General features: G+C 42.6%; 1 protein-coding gene across 2 annotated transcripts in view; it reads right to left on the reverse strand.

The window, feature by feature from the left end:
* Positions 1-19,520, reverse strand: part of TBL1X (transducin beta like 1 X-linked) — a 251,647-nt gene extending 232,127 nt beyond the window's left edge. Inside the window, exons 1-2 of one of the 2 annotated variants that reach the window (XM_075263652.1) lie at positions 19,132-19,520; positions 17,842-17,986 (exon numbers count right to left, since the gene is read on the reverse strand). The gene's annotated coding sequence lies outside the window, so the exon portion shown is untranslated. Of the gene's footprint in view, positions 1-17,841; positions 18,320-19,131 lie in introns of those variants that run through there. The other variant, XM_075263651.1, reaches the window with a different exon arrangement.
* Positions 19,521-19,817: the final 297 nt, after the last annotated feature.

Below are 19,817 nucleotides of genomic sequence, written 5' to 3' on the forward strand. Positions count from 1 at the left end.
TGGATTATCTCCCAGTGAATTAGACCGGAACTACATGGTGACCTTCTTTGCAACCAAAGATCCCAGTGTCACCCTGCAAACTCCTTCACCAATGTAAATGAATGAATTTACATTGCAAGTACTCGAGTGCTGCTACTGCAACTTCCGATCTTTTTGCTACTAAAATTCACAGTAGCAGCACCCCCTGGGTCGCAATGTGACTCCATTATCTTATATAAGGTCAGCGTGTCAATCTTCATGCTTGCATGATGGAAGTTGTGGCATTGTCTGAGCTTAAAATTATTGGACTGCTTGATCCTTAGCAACTGTGGAGAGTCAAGAATTACATAACCAATAGAAAGTTGTCCAAACCTACAGAATAGCCATTCTTGGAGACACCTAATGCCATTCCTGATTCAAAGACGTTTGGTGTATAGGTAGGGAAGGCTCACTACAATTGCTGTTCTGCACCATAATTTGGTTCACAAGTTTGTACTGCTTTGCAAGGTCTCTTTAAGCAGGTTGAAGTCAGTTTGCCTTTGCCATTGTAAAAGTGACAGGTCTTCTTGTTGCAAGACTCTGGGGAAATTCTGATAAGGGATCAAGAAACTCACAGGCATTTCACATTCAGATCTTGCTCTTGGATGGTTATAAACAAATTAGCACCTAAGTTGTGTGACTGACATGGGCTGTACTAACAGTTATTATGACAGTGCTCTCCTCTCCCCATTCAAAGAAGCCAGGCGTTATAGATGCTAAGGAGGATGAAGGCATAAGGAATCTCCCCCTGGCCTTTCTTCCTTATTATGGTGTTTGGTGAGTCCGTTCCCCTTTCTGATGCAAAAAATTCAGAAAGAAAAGTCCTGCAAGTATTTTTAGGCGGATTAGGTTTCAGTTTCTCGGGTTCCCAGGCGGACCGGAGGAACGGAAATCCACATGCAGGTATGACCCTAATACATGTACTGCTGCTACTGATGAAGATTATGTAGTTGGGAATTATGTTTTTGTTTTACACTAAATACAATTTCAGAGCAATTACAAAGAGCTACAAAACTGAAAGCCAGACAAGAAAAGATCGGTATACAGTTATAGCATGTGCCAGTTTTAGATTTGGCACAAGCTGTCACCTTTATCCCACTACTCCATGCACAGGGTGAAAAGTCATTGCCCGTCAACTTTGCCATAAAAGACTGTGTTTCAGATATGTAAAGAAAGCCACAGTTCAATGAACACAGTAATAAAAATCAATAGATGACCACAGTGTTATCCACCTGCTCTACCTAAAGTCACCTGTGGATTAAACACAAGGGAATTTGTTACTCTATCTGTGCCAGTTTGGGGTGTAGATGGGCCTTAATGTGGCAAGTCTTTGGTGAACAATCCATTTTTGCACCAAAGATGCACCGCATTGTTGGCACCCTGCTCGTCCCTTTTTACAAAATTGGCAAGGCAGTACAGGCCCTACAAATTTACTATAACCCAGGCAAGAAAACTAGAATGAGTTATCTCTGAAATCTACGCCAGTCCCTGACTAGCCGAATCCTGTTTTAGACGTATCTCATGCAAGCCGGGAACTGGTTTAGTTTAATGTAGATTGTGAGCTCCATATAGGTCTCACAACCTCCATTTTCCCCTATCAGTATGTCTTTGGATTATGGGAGGAAATCTACACAAACACAGGGAGAACATACAAACTGCTTGCCCTTGTGCTTGGCAGAATTTGAACCCAGAACTCCAGCACTGCAAGGCTGCAGTGCTAACTGAGCCACCGTGTTCAGCACTGCACCTCCCATGAGGCGACCTGAAGTGACCGCTTCAGGCAGCGCTATGCCAGGGCCCCAGGGAGGGCGGCATTTTTGCTTACCTAAGCCAGTCCAGGACAAGCTGTCCTGGACTGGCTTAGCACTGAGCGGTGGATTGGGGAGGACGCTGGAGCAGTGCTGCTCCAGCGGCCTCCCCTCACGCTCAGGCAGAGAGCAGGTCCTCTCCCTGCCTGCTCTCTGCCTGCGAACGCCGCTAAGCCCCGCCCCCTTCGGCTTTCTGTCGTCCGCCTCGGGCGGCGAAAAGGGCACGTTCACCCCTGACCGTGTTACTCCATAATAAACTCCCCTCTATAAATATAATGTTATATTCATAGAATTTCCCATAAATTCCAAAATACTTATCTAATATAAAAGAACTACATATTAGTTAGAAATAGTGAAAGTATTACCCACTCTATATTATTGACGTGCACATATAGCAATTTCCGAGGCGGAATAAGAGCAGGGTAACCAATGGGAATTAAATTCCTGTGGCCTCCTTGCATCTGTCATCAGATAAAGGCTATGTTATGGCATGCTTCTGTTACATTAATCTTACTTATAACCCATACTATTGAGTATTGAGGTTCTCATCTTTATTAAATGCATACTAAATAATACAATCAACAGGGTGATGTGAGGAAAGTCGACACAAATGTCAGTATTCATTATGACTATCAGGTTGAATGGAAACCTAAGAAACAGTTTATTGAAGGAAAAAATGGTTCTGAACATGTGGGATTAATTTAGCCGCACAATCCCATAAAGCACTCAATTACAAGGTCAACTGTGCCGGCCAACGCTGCCACGACAAGTAAACACAGTAGGTACAGACAGTGAGGTGTGGAGTTACTTCACTTCCTTTATGTGTGGGGGAGTTACTTTTTTTTATTACTTTTTTGCTTAAGGATTATTGCACTATGTTTCTAAAATATGGATGCTACCCAACAATTCATTGAAGAGGCTTACTGGAAAATTTTATCTTGGCCCAAGCAGAAAAATTTCCCCTTTGTGAGTGGGCGACTGGGCGCACTAGGTCTCCCACAGTTTCCTTTTTCGTTATGGAGTGAGATGGTACTGGGTTGCTCTCCTTACTGGCCACAGAGGATTTGGGGGAAGTGAGTCACAATGGTCCTAATTAATTGAAGGGTCAATTAAGAAAAGAGTTAACGGTAGGGAAAAACATCTCTAAAAATGGCCATACACATTTAATGAATATTGGCCAACAATGTGTAAGATTGTGTCCAGACTGGGTTACACAGGAGATAAGCCTCTAACGTGCTAAAATGAATGGCCACTAGAGATGAGTGGACAGTAAAATGTTCGAGATTTGATATTTGTTTCGAGTAGCCCCTCAATATTCGACTACTCGAATCGAATATCGAACCCTATTATAGTCTATGGGGGGAAAATGCTCGTTTAAGGGGTAGGCAACGTTCGATCAAATTATACATACTAAGTCCACGAGTGAGGGCCGGGCTGGATCCTCCGAGCAGTCTTCTCCTTGCAGCGCCCCCGTGGCGTCTTCTGGCTCTTCATTCACTCTGCCAGGCATCGAGCCTGGGCAGAGCCGACTGCGCATGCCTGCACTACAAGCGGACATGCGCAGTCGGCTCTGCCAAGGCCCGATGCCTGGCAGAGTGAATGAAGAGCCGGAAGACGCCGTGGGGAAGCTGCACGGAGAAGACTTCTAAAGGTAGGAGAAGAAGCAGCATTGATTGGCCGACTGTATAGCATTCGGCCAATCAATGCTGGTTCTGCATCGAACTTTTACATTCGAACAGCGAGTGGTACTCAATCGAGTACGAGTATTTCGAATACCGTAGTATTCAATCGAATACCTACTCGATCGAATACTACTTGCTCATCTCTAATGGCCACCTTAACGCCATTGCTGATAGAGTTTAGAATGTGATCCGTACGTGGGACAGTGACTGACAAAGCCTTGAATGCAAAGCAGGACGTGTTACTGCTATACCCACAAGCTAAGTAAGTACAAAATAATAGGTCTTCTATGAAACCACCTGTAAGAGCTCTCATCCTTAAACAGTCCACACTTAATAACTCCATGGTGGAATACATAATTTATGGCTCTCGCAGGTTTCTCTATTGATAATCAATGACAATTTCTTGCTACCTAATGCTCCTAATCTTTGTATCGGTAAACTGAGAATTGTAGCGTACTAGACTCGATCTCCTGCTCATTCCGTCAAAGTGTGTCATTATGATCTATAGGTTGAACCATGGATGGCTTTTTTTCCCCCTCTTAACATGTTTCATTCCCTGCGTTCACTTAGAAGGAAGGGGTGAGGATCTTCTTGATGGAAATGCCTGTCATATCATTACTGCAAAACATTTCAAACCACCGATAATTTATTGCCAATTTTATACAGTCATTTTATGTGTCAAAACCATTTATCTGGATGACAACGTCGAAAGAACTGCTTGTCAAATTGATAAAAATAGTCGCTGTGTCTATTAGTCGGCCTAATTGAGAATTGTGCTGTTTTAGTTCAAGCATACAGTTTGCAGCTTTTATAGCATTTAGTATAGGAGGTGTTAAAACACAAAGCTCAACATGATACCCCCTAATATTTAAAATGTTTCGGCCTGTGCAGGTCCTTCTAGTGAGGCTCTCTTTCCCAGTAGAATACAGTATAGCTTCTGCTGTATCCTCAGTGTAAGAGATAGGGATATCATTTTAGAATAATTTCTGTTCCCTTATTGCTAGAATCTGTATTAGGTCAATTACCTTATATTGGTATCATTGCTGATGCCCGTGCTGGGCTTTCTCTCTGAGAAGCAGAAGGAAAGCCTATGTAAAAATACTTTACAAACTAACTCTAATATACAGTATATATTGAGTTCACTCATTGCTTGTTCTCTGTATTCATATAAGTAACCCTGTAACTAAAATCAATCAATACAATTATCTGAGTATAAAAAAGGGGAAAATTTGCCGTAAACTGTGAAAAACTTATGACATGGATGCTGCACACGTGTGCTTAATTTTTCCAACATGAAAGGACAAATCCATTAAATCTATTAAAAGCTTTCAAAAGAAAATCTCTCTGTGTCCTATATAGAGCATGTGATGTGCATAGACTGGCAATAAATATCAAAGTACATCAGATGATATGGCAGGAAACATTGCACCATAACCAAAGGCAATTGAGGTTGACCTATTTTTGAGTTATATTATAACAACCCAAATCTTTACATGAATTTGATAGACTTATATTCCATCCTACTATAAATATTGCGTTACTCAGACAAAACCTCAAATGGACAAAACCAGTTCACCACTAAGCAGGGACAGCTTATTTACTTGGGAAAAACTTGGAGATGTTAATGATGTGTCAGCAATATTGTGGCAGATTTTCATCTTATAACAGCCACACTTTTGTATTCTAAAACGCTTTATATACAACTGTGTCATGTGAACCCCAGTCTTCATTATCTAAGGAAACAGAAGTGCAGTGATATAATATATATATATATATATATATATATATATATATATATATATATATATATATATATACTATATATATACTATAGTAGGTGACTTCCTACAATGATTCACTGAATTCATTGCACTGTTGGCTTTCCCATTATGTGCCCCAGGTGACGAGATATCGGTGCCGTTACTGAGAGCTCTTAATTGTCAGAAGGTTGTTCCTGGCAGTCTAGCTGGAAATGCCCATCCTGACAGTCTGTCTGTAGCTCTATACTGGGGGGGGGGGGGGGGGGGGCGTTCATTACCACCCAGCCATGACGCTGAGCAGTGAGGAATGCACCCCAGTACTCATCTATGGATGAGTACTGTCAGGAGGGGGAGGGGCACATAATGGGAAAGCCGACAGTGCACTATCGGCTTTCTAGCGGAATATAAAAGCCAATGGGCCCGAGGACATGAAAGGTTCTCTTTAAGTTCCCTTACTATACGTTGATTGTCAGCTGTAAATGTCAGCTAATGAGTGTTGACTAATTTATTTTACCCAAAAAATGCAATGTCAAAACATGAGGTTTTGGAGTTTTTTTTATTGTTACATCTTAATACTGCACAGAAGCATCTCATGTGTTTTGGACAGATGCTGCCCTTAGTCATCAGCTTTCTGTATTTCCTTCATTCTCATTAGGTAGAAAAAATGCCTATTCTAAATAATCCTTAGGCCTCATTTATTTTGTTCAGTATTTTGCATCAGTATTTGTAAGCCAAATCCAGGAATCGATCCAAAAATAGAAGATACATACAGAAATATTTCTCCGTTTTATCAGAAAAGTACAGATGCAAAATACTGAACAGGATACTGCCTTGTGAAAATACCCTTATTCAGTGGCGTAACTACCGCCATAGCAGTGGAGGCAGCTGCCACAGGGCCCTGGACTTTAGGGGCCCGGTGACAGCCACTACCGCTGCTATCATTATACTTGGGGGTCTTTTCGGACCCCCGAGTATAATGATTGACGGACCGGGAGAGATAAGAAACATAAAAAACATGTTACTTACCTCTCCACGATCTTGCCAGGCCTCCTTCCTGACGTCCTTTCTGACGTCTCTGATGTCACATGAACCTGGCCTGCATCCCATGACTTAGAAAAATAAACACAAATGTGTCAGCTCACTCACGTGTTCTCTGATGAAAAAATCTGCGGGTGCCATAACATGCAATATCCGTGGGAAATCCTGATAAAGAAGGAAGGTGCACGGAGATTCAGCCTCCCAGCCCGAGGCACAAATGCAAAACCTCCGAATAGAATACTCCAGCATCCAAATTCCTCTTGATTAAAACTTAACCTTTATTGTGAAAGTTTTTCATGAACATAGAATGTTCAAATAAAATTGTATATCTCAACAAATATCCATAATGGCAGAGTTGAATGAGCAAAACGTCCGACTGACGCGTTTCGGGGCACCTATATTCGCCCCTTCCTCATAGTCTCCTATGAGGAAGGGGCGAATATAGGTGCCCCGAAACGCGTCAGTCGGACGTTTTGCTCATTCAACTCTGCCATTATGGATATTTGTTGAGATATACAATTTTATTTGAACATTCTATGTTCATGAAAAACTTTCACAATAAAGGTTAAGTTTTAATCAAGAGGAATTTGGATGCTGGAGTATTCTATTCGGAGGTTTTGCATCCCATGACGTCCGATGTCATTGAACAAGGACAGCAGTGGAGGCCGACAGCGTAGGAGTCGGGGGACAGGTAAGTAACAGTAGTTTTTTATGTTTTTATTCCCCCGAGTCTCCAATTATTATACTCTGGGGTCTGAAAAGACCCCAGAGTATAATAATTGTTTATGGGTGTCCACAGTGCGACATAATACTGTGTGCAGGGGCCACTATGGGGGATAATACTGTGTGTAGGGGCCACTATGGGGGATAATACTGTGTGCAGGGGCCACTATGGAGATAATACTGTGTGCAGGGGTCACTATGGGGGATAATACTGTGTGCAGGGGCCACTATGGGGCATAATAGTGTGTGCAGGGGCCACTATGGGGGATAATACTGTGTGCAGGGACCACTATGGCGGATAATACTGTGGCAGGGGCCACTATGGGGGATAATACTGCATGCAGGGGCCACTATGGGGTACAATACTGTGTGCAGGGGCCACTATGAGGCATAATACTGTGTTAAGGGGCCACTATGGGGCATAATAGAACGCACAGAAATGTGTAGGAGGGGGTCAGTCGAGGTCGTCGGTGTCGGTCGGGGGGGGGGGGGGCATGTCAAAAGTTCACCACGGGGCCCCGCCATTCCTAGTTACGACACTGCCCTTATTCTATTCTCACTCTTATCTCACGGCTGTGACCAGCTTCTGAATTTGTCTTACAGGGGGCGAGGTGTCACATGAGTTTACAGTACCCATGTAGCTAGAGAAGCAATTGAGGAAAATGAATAATTTGTTGATTTATAGTAAAAACAAAAACAACTATTATACCATACACATTACACATTGCAACAATTTGTTGTGTTCCTTCTCCAAACTGAGAGCCCATACACAGAAAGCAGTGTGCATGTCCACATACGCTACCGCCTATACTCGCGTTCATACACAGTGGTGGAGGATGGGCTTATAACTACATGGACCTAAGGGAGTAAAAAAATGTGCTAAAAATAAAGACAGGAAGTACACACGCTCTATTTAACATCAGTATTTTGCTAGAAAGAACATACAACACTGCTGGCTGGTAAATAATACTGAAAAACAGAAACACACAGGAAGCGAATGCTAAAGGACCAAAATGCAGACTGTGGCTGCAGTAGGCGGTATAACAATATTTATTGAAAACAAGCAGTAACCACAGACATGAAACCAATTCTAGCGCACAAAGCTGAGCATTATACTTGTTCTGTAAGAAAAACACAAAGCCAGCCTCACAAACACAAGTCAACAATGTGGAGCTTTAGTAGTGGGGGAGGGGTGTGATCCAAGTCAGATTAGATTGTAAGTGATCTAATACACTCAACATATAAGGAAAATAAGTCTTTGATCACTTGTTGTCCGCTTTCTATGTTATTTAAAGAAAAACATTTACTAAATTAATTTTATAATACAAAGAAAAATCACATTATTTAGCTACATCAAGAGGGCCTACAGTAACCTCCTAACTAGCATTCATCTGCCACAATACGAGGACTACAGGACCAAGACTGACAGACTAGACACCGACTGCTCATGGACAAATTGTAGTGAATGAGTTAATATATCCTTCCGTTTCTTCACGAAGACCCATGGTCCATGTAAAGATAACGAACGATAGCCCACATTTACTAATAGTTACGCTAGGTTCACACCTGGTCTTGGGTTTCCGTTCTTTGAGTCCACTTGGGAACCCGAAAAATGGAAACCCAATTTGTTTTAAAAGCACTTACCCCCATAGACTATGAAAGGGCCCATCCGAAAAATGCAGAGAGAGCATTTGCAAGTGAAATGAGGGAAGGAATCCCTGAACAGGATACAAGCTAAGATGTGAACCTAGCCTTAGATGGTATAGTTAGAGCCCCTTCACACGGCGTAAGCGCGCCGCTCATTTAGACCCGTACACGCGAGAGCTTCAAAACACATCCCTTTGACTTCAATGAGAGCACGCATAAAGCCGGCTTCACGCGCACTCCCATTGAAGTGAATGGGATGTGTTTTGAAGCGCTCGCGTGTATGGGTCTAAATGAGCGGTGCGCTTACGCCGTGTGAAGGGGCCCTTAGGCAGTCTGAGAATACACCAGTTTTACCATAGTGGCTAATGCTGGACGATAAATCTGGTGCATGTTTAGGCGGTCTAGTCTACGTTTATATCATTTTTGAGTTGGCTTACTTTGAGACAGAATTCTACGACACAATTGTGGCACATTTTAGTGCATTGTGGTGCATTAAAGACACCCTTCCTTTTTCTGAAAATCCACACCCATATGTCAAACAAGTGAAACAATTTTAGCCCAAACTTTTTGTGCTAAGATGCACCAAAGATGAACCCCGCTGTTCCAAAGATGTGCCATGTCTACGCCAGTGCCTAACTGTAATCACATTACTAAATAAGAATAACACATCAAAGTGCAGTGTCCAATCTTCCATTGTTTGACCACAGGCCATAAGCAATAAGCAGTAACTGAGAAGATCTGAGAAGGACTCTGTTAGTGAAGAACTTGTGTCTCTGGGGCCCAATACACAATCTGTAACAGGACCCACCTGTCATGTCCCTGGGCCTGGATATTGGTACTGCAATCTCAACCCTTAGGCTACATGTATACAAAAAAGTACAGGATACTAGGCCCGATCCTGAATTCGGCCCAGGGCTCATACACACACAAATGGTAAAACTAATAAATGCGTATGTGTATGGGGCCATAGAAATAATGAGTTAGTGTTCGAGACTTTAAAAATCATGGCCAGCACACCGACAAAGTACATGTTCGTGTGAATGAAGCCTTTGCTACACCACAAACTCCAGTAATATTACAGTAAATGTGACTAAATTAGCTTTCTCTGCCAATAACCACTTACAATGTCACAGCTCATGTGTTACACATTTTTGTATGGTCACTACACACTTACATAGAAGTGCGTTGCTTACTGTGTACACTAAAAATAACTAAGAACAAAATAATTTAAGGTATTTCTATGAACCAATTAATGGGATAGTTGCAGAATCCAGAAGCCTGTGTGTAAATATTAGTGTGAATAAAATAGTTTTTTTCAGGAAAGTGGATTACGTAATATATTGTTACCATCTTCTGCCAGCGACTTCGTCTGCCTGTTGTAGGCGTAGATGATCCACCTATATTCAACCTGTTCCAGCATTTCGGCAGCTCTCAAGCTGTTCTGCTGCTGAACTTGTTCCTTGCTCTGTGCCCATGATTGTTCCAGTATCTCAGCAGTTTGTTGGGATGCCATATAATGAGTGTGCTGTTGGTGTTGATCATCCGCCTGCTCCGGCGTTTCAACAGCTGTCAAGCTGGCCTGCCACTGAACTTGTTCCTTGCACCGTGCCTGTGATTGTTCCAGCATCTCAGCAGCTTGCTGGGAAGCCATATAATGAGTGGGTTGTTGGCATTGATGATCCGCATACTCCGGTGTTTTGGAAGCTCTTAAGCTGGCCTGTCGCTGAACTTGTTCCTGGCGCTGTGCCCGTGATTGTTCTGGCATCTCAGCAGCTCGCTGGGACACCATATAATGAGCATGTTGTTGGTGTTGATGATCTCCCTCAGTTCTGCTTGAGGAGAATTCTTTTGACTTCTGGCTACGTTCATAGCTGTCGTTGTTTTAGAATTTTGCAACAAATTAGATTTTCTTTTTCCCCGACATGTTTAAAATGAGCAAACTGCCAATTTGGATTAAAGTTGTTTTCCCATCCAGTGTGTCAGCACTGCCTAGAGCAGATCAGATAATATGCAAATTCATGTACACAATGGACTCAGGGTTAGCTGGTGTTTACATAGAGAGATAACAGACCAGGCTTTATCAGCCTGCTGCCAAGAGCAGTGTAATATAGTATATGAACATAAATTCATAACAGTAGTGAAGCCATGTCATTTACCGGGATAAAAAGTAGTTTATGTGTTAATCGAGGTTACAAACTATCTATGTGCCAAATTTAATTCAAATTTGTTCAGCTGTTTTTATGTGATTGAGTAACAAACAAACCAAACATACAAACGTTCACATTTATAATAGTAGGATTATAATAGTAGGATTATAGTAGGATAGGATAGGATTAATAGCATCATTTCGAATAGACCACTACAATAGGAGAAGTTAAAGTTCCTCATTCAGTTTTGTCTGAAAGCTATATATTTTATATATAGTTTCCCCAAGTCTTCACATGTTGTCTGATCCTTCCAGCCCCTTTACGCCTGTGATCATTCATATCATTGTATATAACCCAAGAAAACATTGTCTTATCTATTAACACTCTGGATAACTACTCAGAACCCAAAATATTTCTGGGGACGTGAAGACTTCTTATAAAATGTAAAAAAATATATATATTTTTGCGAAAGCCATACTGTTATAATAGGTTCAGATTTGTAAGTGTGAATTTCCTTGTGACGTGATATATTTGTGTCACCTACATAACAACACCTAAGTAAAGCTGAGAAAAATGTTCTCCACTGACTAAAAGACAGCTTGGATGTTGATGTTCTACATTTAGACACAGGGATATTTTCTTAGGATCAAAGGTGAAGAAATTAGTCCTAATGTAGCAAAGTAAAGGCCATGATTCCCAATAATTGAGGGGCTACGGGATTCAGAAATGTCCATGTTAGCCTAATTCCCATAAAAACAGGCATCTGGCAGCGGTTTTCGGGAGTCTGAAGGCATCTAATGACTTCTAACTACCGACCAGAATAACAAGTATCCCTATTAAAGGGGTCGTACCACAAATGATGCATCCCCTATCCAAAGGAGAAGGGATAATTTCATTGTCAGATCACTGGTGGTCTGTCCATTGGGAAACTCAATAACAAGGAGAACCGGGATCCGAAAGTTCCACCGAATGAGCAAGTGTGGCCTGCGCTCAATTCACTTCTGCTGGGACTACACTTGGAAGGTGGATATAGGATAAGTCTTATTTGTTATACAACCTTTTCCAGTTTTAAGATGAAAAAATTTTAGAAGTACTTTGATAATACGAAGCTGAATATGCAGAATATGTCAGAACATCAACTTAGACCAAAGCCCTCTAATGACTTTCTAGGTTATAAAGGAACCCATGGTGGGTTCACTTCCACAAAAAGTCATGGAGTAGTGTGATGTAAAGTAAGATATCATCACTCCAGTCATCACCATACTAACACAACAGGCTTAACAGACTTGAGCTGCTAACCTTCCCTAAACCAGACTGAAGGACGCCGCACTTACTAATGGTCACCACAATAGACCTTTTTTTGTGTTTGTTTGTCTTGCCTTAGTTGGCCATAGATCACCTTTAAAGCTCCTACAAGTATATCCAACAGAGTTGTAATAGGATTAGGAGCAGCTTACACCATGGCCAGAAAAAGGTGATGACTGAGCCACTGGGCGAAGTCCATGCCAAGATAATTTTATTATAATAGCTGCGACTGGATGCGGTGCCGTGCACCGGCTTCCAGTTGAGCACTTCGCTTTGGATTAGGCCCAAATGAATGGGCCTAGTCAGGAGGAGGGAGTGTCTTCAGGCGGATGTCACGATGCAAATCCACCTGAAAGAATGAGCATGTCGCTTCTTTTTCCGGGAGCTGGAACAAACGGCTACCGGAAAAAAGAACTGACTGGCTTTTATTGAAATCAATGGGAGCCATCTTTTTGGTCAGGATTTTGAGGCGGATGCGGCCTCAAAATCCTGACCACAAAACCCTGTGTGTACTTACCCTTAAAGTCTGGTAGTTGGTGGTTTAGCCTCTGAGACACACACCTGTGTTTTGAAGATTTCCTATAGCTATGTTGACGTCTGTGCTATATACTTCCACTGGTCTTCTATGGTATAGGAGTGAAAAAAAAAATAACAGAAGTCCCATGACCAACTACAAGTTTAGTGCAGCATGCAGCGCTATTTTGTGCACCTTTCTTGACGGTGATTGTATAGCATAGCATGGTAGACCATGGCTCCCTATACTGTAAGATCCTGGTCAGGCCACTTTTACATGGTCAGTATTGCATCTCCAGGGTTCGCAAATCTTTCCATTATAGTTTTTCTCCATTCTGGATTTAACGTACAAATACTGATGTAAAATACTAACTAGAGATGAGCGAACAGTGTTCTATCGAACACATGTTCGATCGGATATCAGGGTGTTCGCCATGTTCGAATCGAATCGAACACCGCGTGGTAAAGTGCGCCAAAATTCGATTCCCCTCCCACCTTCCCTGGCGCCTTTTTTGCACCAATAACAGCGCAGGGGAGGTGGGACAGGAACTACGACACCGGGGGCATTGAAAAAAATTGGAAAAAGTCATTGGCTGCCGAAATCAGGTGACCTCCATTTTAGACGAATAGTGGATTTCAAATCCGGGTCATATGAGAATGTGAACTTTGTGACTATGAGACAGGGATAGCTGTACAGGCAGGGATAGCTAGGGATAACCTTTATTTAGGGGGGAATGTTATTAAAAATAACTTTTTGGGGCTCTATCGGGTGTGTAATTGTGATTTTTGTGAGATAAACTTTTTCCCATAGGGATGCATTGGCCAGCGCTGATTGGCCGAATTCCGTACTCTGGCCAATCAGTGCTGGCCAATGCATTCTATTAGCTTGATGAAGCAGAGTGTGCACAAGGGTTCAAGCGCACCCTCGGCTCTGATGTAGCAGAGCTGAGGCTGCACAAGGGTTCAAGCGCACCCTCGGCTCTGATGTAGGAGAGCCGAGGGTGCACTTGAACCCTTGTGCACCCTCGGCTCTGCTACATCAGAGCCGAGGGTGCGCTTGAACCCTTGTGCACACTCTGCTTCATCAAGCTAATAGAATGCATTGGCCAGCGCTGATTGGCCAATGTATTCTATTAGCCTGATGAAGTAGAGCTGAATGTGTGTGCTAAGCACACACATTCAGCACTGCTTCATCACGCCAATACAATGCATTAGCCAGTGCTGATTGGCCAGAGTACGGAATTCGGCCAATCAGCGCTGGCTCTGCTGGAGGAGGCGGAGTCTAAGGTCGGACCTGAATGGAGACTGGTGTGGAGCGATCTTAGACTCCGCCTCCTCCAGCAGAGCCAGTGCTGATTGGCCGAATTCCGTACTCTGGCCAATCAGCACTGGCTAATGCATTGTATTGGCGTGATGAAGCAGTGCTGAATGTGTGTGCTTAGCACACACATTCAGCTCTACTTCATCGGGCTAATAGAATGCATTGGCCAGCGCTGATTGGCCGAATTCCGTACTCTGGCCAATCAGCACTGGCTAATGCATTGTATTGGCGTGATGAAGTAGTGCTGAATGTGTGTGCTTAGCACACACATTCAGCTCTACTTCATCGGGCTAATAGAATGCATTGGCCAGCGCTGATTGGCCGAATTCCGTACTCTGGCCAATCAGCACTGGCTAATGCATTGTATTGGCGTGATGAAGCAGTGCTGAATGTGTGTGCTTAGCACACACATTCAGCTCTACTTCATCGGGCTAATAGAATGCATTGGCCAGCGCTGATTGGCCGAATTCCGTACTCTGGCCAATCAGCACTGGCTAATGCATTGTATTGGCGTGATGAAGCAGTGCTGAATGTGTGTGCTTAGCACACACATTCAGCTCTACTTCATCGGGCTAATAGAATGCATTGGCCAGCGCTGATTGGCCGAATTCCGTACTCTGGCCAATCAGCACTGGCTAATGCATTGTATTGGCGTGATGAAGCAGTGCTGAATGAGTGTGCTTAGCACACACATTCAGCTCTACTTCATCGGGCTAATAGAATGCATTGGCCAATCAGCGCTGGCCAATGCATTCTATTAGCGTGAACTGAGTTTGCACAGGGGTTCTAGTGCACCCTCGGCTCTGCTACATCAGATTGCTACATCTGATGTAGCAGTGCCGAGTGTGCATCAGATGTGTAGTTGAGCAAAACTGACTCAGCACTGCTAAGTCTCTGCATTCGCATAGGAATGCATTGGCCAGCCTTCGGCCAATCAGCGCTGGCTCTGCCGGAGGAGGCGGAGTCTAAGGTCGGCCCTGAATGGAGACTGGTGTGGAGCGATCTTAGACTCCGCCTCCTCCAGCAGAGCCAGCGCTGATTGGTCGAGTTCCGTACTCTGGCCAATCAGCACTGGCCAATACATTTCTATGGGGAAAAGTTAGTTTGCGAAAATCGCAAACTGACAGGGATTTCCATGAAATAAAGTGACTTTTATGCCCCCAGACATGCTTCCCCTGCTGTCCCAGTGTCATTCCAGGGTGTTGGTATCATTTCCTGGGGTGTCATAGTGGACTTGGTGACCCTCCAGACACGAATTTGGGTTTCCCCCTTAACGAGTTTATGTTCCCCATAGACTATAATGGGGTTCGAAACCCATTCGAACACTCGAACAGTGAGCAGCTGTTCGAATCGAATTTCGAACCTCGAACATTTTAGTGTTCGCTTATCTCTAATACTAACCAAATACTGACTGTGTGAAAGGGGCCTTGTTGATATTAGAGAAGTGTTCTGAAATTGGGGTCTTAGGAAACCCACTGTAGAGTGAATCCCAGGGATCAAACATGTATTAACTATCCTGTATGATAGGTGATAAATATTTATGGTGGCAGATCCCCTACATGACATTGCTAACTGTTATTAAGATAGGGTTAAGGGGATATCGTCACTCCATAGGGAGAGACCACCTTATAGGTGTGTGGAGTCTTATTAAGCCATGAGTACAGATGAGCGAGTAGTACTTGATCGAGTATGTATTCGATTGAATACTACGGTATTAGAAATACTCGTACTCGATCGAGTACCACTCGCTATTCGAATGGAAAAGTTCAATGCAGAACCAGCATTGACTGGCCGAATGCTATACAGTCGGCCAATCAATGCTGGTTCTTCTCCTACCTTTAGAAGTCTTCTCCGTGCAGCTTCCCCGCGGCGTCTTACGGCTCTTTATTCACTCTGCCAGGCATCGGGCCTGGGCAGAGCCGATTGCGCATGTCCGCTTGTAGTGCGGGCATGCGCAGTCGGCTCTGCCCAGGCCCGATGCCTGGCAGAGTGAATTCAGAGCTGGAAGATGCCGCGGGGACGCTGCACGGAGAAGACTGCTCGGAGGATCCAGCCCGACCCTCACTCGTGGACTTGGTAAGTATAATTTGATCGAACGTTGCCTACCCCTGAAACGAGCATTTTCCTCCCATAGACTATAATAGGGATCGATATTCGATTCGAGTAGTCGAATACTGAGGGGCTACTCGAAACGAATAACGAACCTTGAACATTTTACTGTTCGCTCATCTCTAGCCATGAGCGCTCCACTGCAAAGGAACATGCATATTCTTCCCATGTTATTAAGATAGTTATATTGTTATTAAGTATTTGATTTTTACCTTATAATGGAGGAAATCAAGTCAAAATTAGGATCAAGAAAAAAGCACCTTCACGATATCCATAATAAACTGAGGGTTAGACCTCAGCTACGGCTACCTGGTCTTATGGCCATCCAGCAATTGATAAATAGGAGTAAAAAACACCCTGTATGGGCTATAAAGTCATAAAAGGGGAAAAGCACTTTTGACAAAGAACCTAAAACATCAAGCATGTTAAGTGTCAAACTGTCAACAAGTAGTAAAACATAGGTGTCAAAACTTGACCCTTAAGAGGCAACCTCAGGGGCGTAGCTAAGGGGGCCGACCTGATTGGTCGCAGACATGTACTATATAAGTTTCTATTAGGCAGCTTATAAATAGTAGTAATGTACATATTGATCCCTGTAAATATAGCCTGGGTTTAACCAAATATTTCTCCAACAGAAACCCACAAGTCCCTGCTTGTGTTAGCCAAACTTTGGAACCTACTTATTTACATATAAGCCCCCTTTTTAACCCCACCCCCTAAGAAAGATATCACTTTTGTCAGAACGACATGCAAAATGTCAGTATTCCTTCCTAAAAATTTGACGCCCATCAATTTTCCAGTGTGACCTTTCACCAATTGACAGTAAAATGTTATAAGTCAACGCCCAACGTATTTAACACTTAATTGAATCCAATCTTTCTTGCTATGTTCACATCTCATGGCAATGCTCCAGGCATCTAAGATAAATGCATCCATAATCTTTAATGGACCCAACATATGCCAAAAGAATGTCGATTTGGCATGAATTCACATTTTATGGAAAATGTTGTCTAAAAATGAAATAATCAAGAACCCGAGTTTGACTTTTATAAAGGGCAACACCAACAAACCGATTCGGTAAATGCAAAAATAATCTAAAAACAAAACTTGGGAGCAACAAGAGACGCAACAGGTTGGTTATTCCTCTATTTGAAGTACAGCATAAATAACAAGACAACAACAGGCATTGTGGTCTACCAATTTGCATTATGAATTTGGTACAGGAGCCGATACAAGGGTGGTGCTTCCGGTAGACAAAATCATAACAACTCTATAGGCAACAGAACTCGAAAAAAAGACTATTGTAGAAGATTCTGACATTTGACGTAAGGGATCAAACGCTGTCTAACACACAGCCCATGAATGGGATTCCCCTCCCCCCACTCCGGGGCTTGAGGAAACTCCACACATACACACACCATCTGCAATGTGAATACCTGGCATTTTTACAGTTTTTTACCTTCCTAGTGAAAATAAATACATGAGGAATAAGCCAGTGCCCTACCATACTTGGCATAACCCATCCCCCATGAAATCCTTAAGATACCAAGCACAGCAGAAGGGTCACATCACAGGACCAAAACATTGCAACATCTTATGACTTCTTCTAATCTAAATAAACATATTTGTAAGTAATTGGAATATGTTGGTGCTCTATATGGCTATTATTACAACACAACATATAGGGGGACATTGAGCTCTGGTTACAGAAGTTGGGGGAGGGGAAGGGGGATATAAACTCGACAGAAATAAATGGATAATCTCACTCACCTCACACTAGATGTGGTCTAAAAAGAGACAGCTTTGTAGTTCCGAAAAGCAGGCTGGATCAACTTCTTGCTGGAACAACACTCCTAGTCCATTGACTTTCCTTTCTTCCTATAAACTCTGCATGATAACTCTTCTCGGGTAGATCCTGGGGTCACAAACCAAAAAATATCAACCAAGGTTGGTCTTTTAAATCCACCAGAGTTTAAAAGCCAAAAATTGACCCAAGAAAATAATTTTCAAAAAAATCCTCCAAAAGTCTCCAAAAGACGGTGGAAAGTTTTGCCTTTATTAGAAGTGTTGCCTCTGCTTATACGGGGATGGGGCTATTTTTTTCCCTGCTGTGGCTATGAGGATAGACGGCTAACTAGTTCATTAGCAGAGTTAGTTAGTCTGTGTTTGTGTGTGAGTGAAGCTCCCACAGACACAGCAGCAGCAGCAGCAGCAGCGAGGAGAGGGGGGGAAGAGAGAGAGGAGAGAGGAGAGACTGGCAGGGGAAAAAAAGATCCACACACACATACAGAAACTGAGACACCGAGCCAGTGACCTCCTCGAGAAAAAAAAAAAACACCAATTGACCTGAACTAGTGATAAAATAACAAGCGCCTTCCCATAGATCTCCTTCTCTGCACAGAAATAGGATCACTATTACAGTATAGTCTACGTCTACGCCATATAGGTGCACAAAACACACCGCTTTACAGGTAACGACAAGGCTCTACGTACAAAATCCATCCACTATCCATTACCATTGAACCGATCATTAATAAAATGGTGAGAAGTACAGATTTCTATAGGCTGGGGGGGAGGGGGGATAGTCCTACTGAATAGAGAACATACTGTATAGCTAGCTATATGAATGACTGGGTAAAAATGGCCAAAAATTGTAAAATATATTTATAATTGGTGACATGTTGTCGATTTATGGCTACATGTAAGAACGTAGATTGTAATGGTCATCAAATATGTAAATATATATAAAATATCTATCTATCTAATATATATAAATATATATATATATAAATATATATATATATATATATATATATATATATATATATATATATATAACGCAAAGATATCTTATGCATTTAGAAGAGAAACATTCTAAACAAGGTAACATACACATAATATACAGAACAGCAATTATGTATGTAAATGTAAATATTTATATATATACACAACACAAAAGATACCGCCATGGCTGCAATGACATAGCCCACGGTGACCCATGTGACATTAATACCCCATATCTTTTTTCCGATACACAAATAGGAAAATTGTTGGACTTACAGCATCTCCATAATTGTGATTCAGCAGAACGGATTACACTAAAATTGTTATTCAGTGACCCCCACAAAAAAAAAGAGAAAAAGTCTTATTTTTTCAGCGGATTTTGTGTACGACCCTGGTCTGGATCTTAACGGGTTAGCACGTTTTTTCTTTGATCCTTACACATTACCGTGAAAGGAGAAAACAAATTAAAAAAAAAAAAGGAAAGAGAGAAGAAAGCCTTAAAAAGCAAGCCTAAGTACATGATGCAACATTGCCCTGATTACATGTGCTTCCCTTCCCCCATCGCTTGCTGGTGGGAGTGCTGTTTTTTCCGCCTGTAGGGTCACATTGTGGTTGATTGATTCTCCTTTCGCCTTGCTCAGTCATTCAGATTTGGAAAGTAAATAACAAGTTGACATCATTACAGCTCTCTGCATTACTGTGACACATTCCTCCACTACCACGCACCCTCTAATACGAGCGCATCAAAACAGGGCTCCCAGCCTGCGCCTTGTGATTCTAAGGCTGCAGTTTAAGGGCTAGTTCACACGTGGGCAAAGGGGAGGTTTTTGACAGCGGAATTCGCTTCAAAAACCTCTCCTTTAACATGGTGGTCTATGTAAACCACTAGCTTTTTTTTTCCTCCTAGCGTTTTCCGCCTGAAGAAGCGACATGACCTTTCTTCAGGCGGAAAACGCCTGAAG

This window comes from Leptodactylus fuscus, chromosome 2 (assembly GCF_031893055.1).
Source record: "Leptodactylus fuscus isolate aLepFus1 chromosome 2, aLepFus1.hap2, whole genome shotgun sequence".
Lineage (NCBI taxonomy): Eukaryota > Metazoa > Chordata > Amphibia > Anura > Leptodactylidae > Leptodactylus > Leptodactylus fuscus.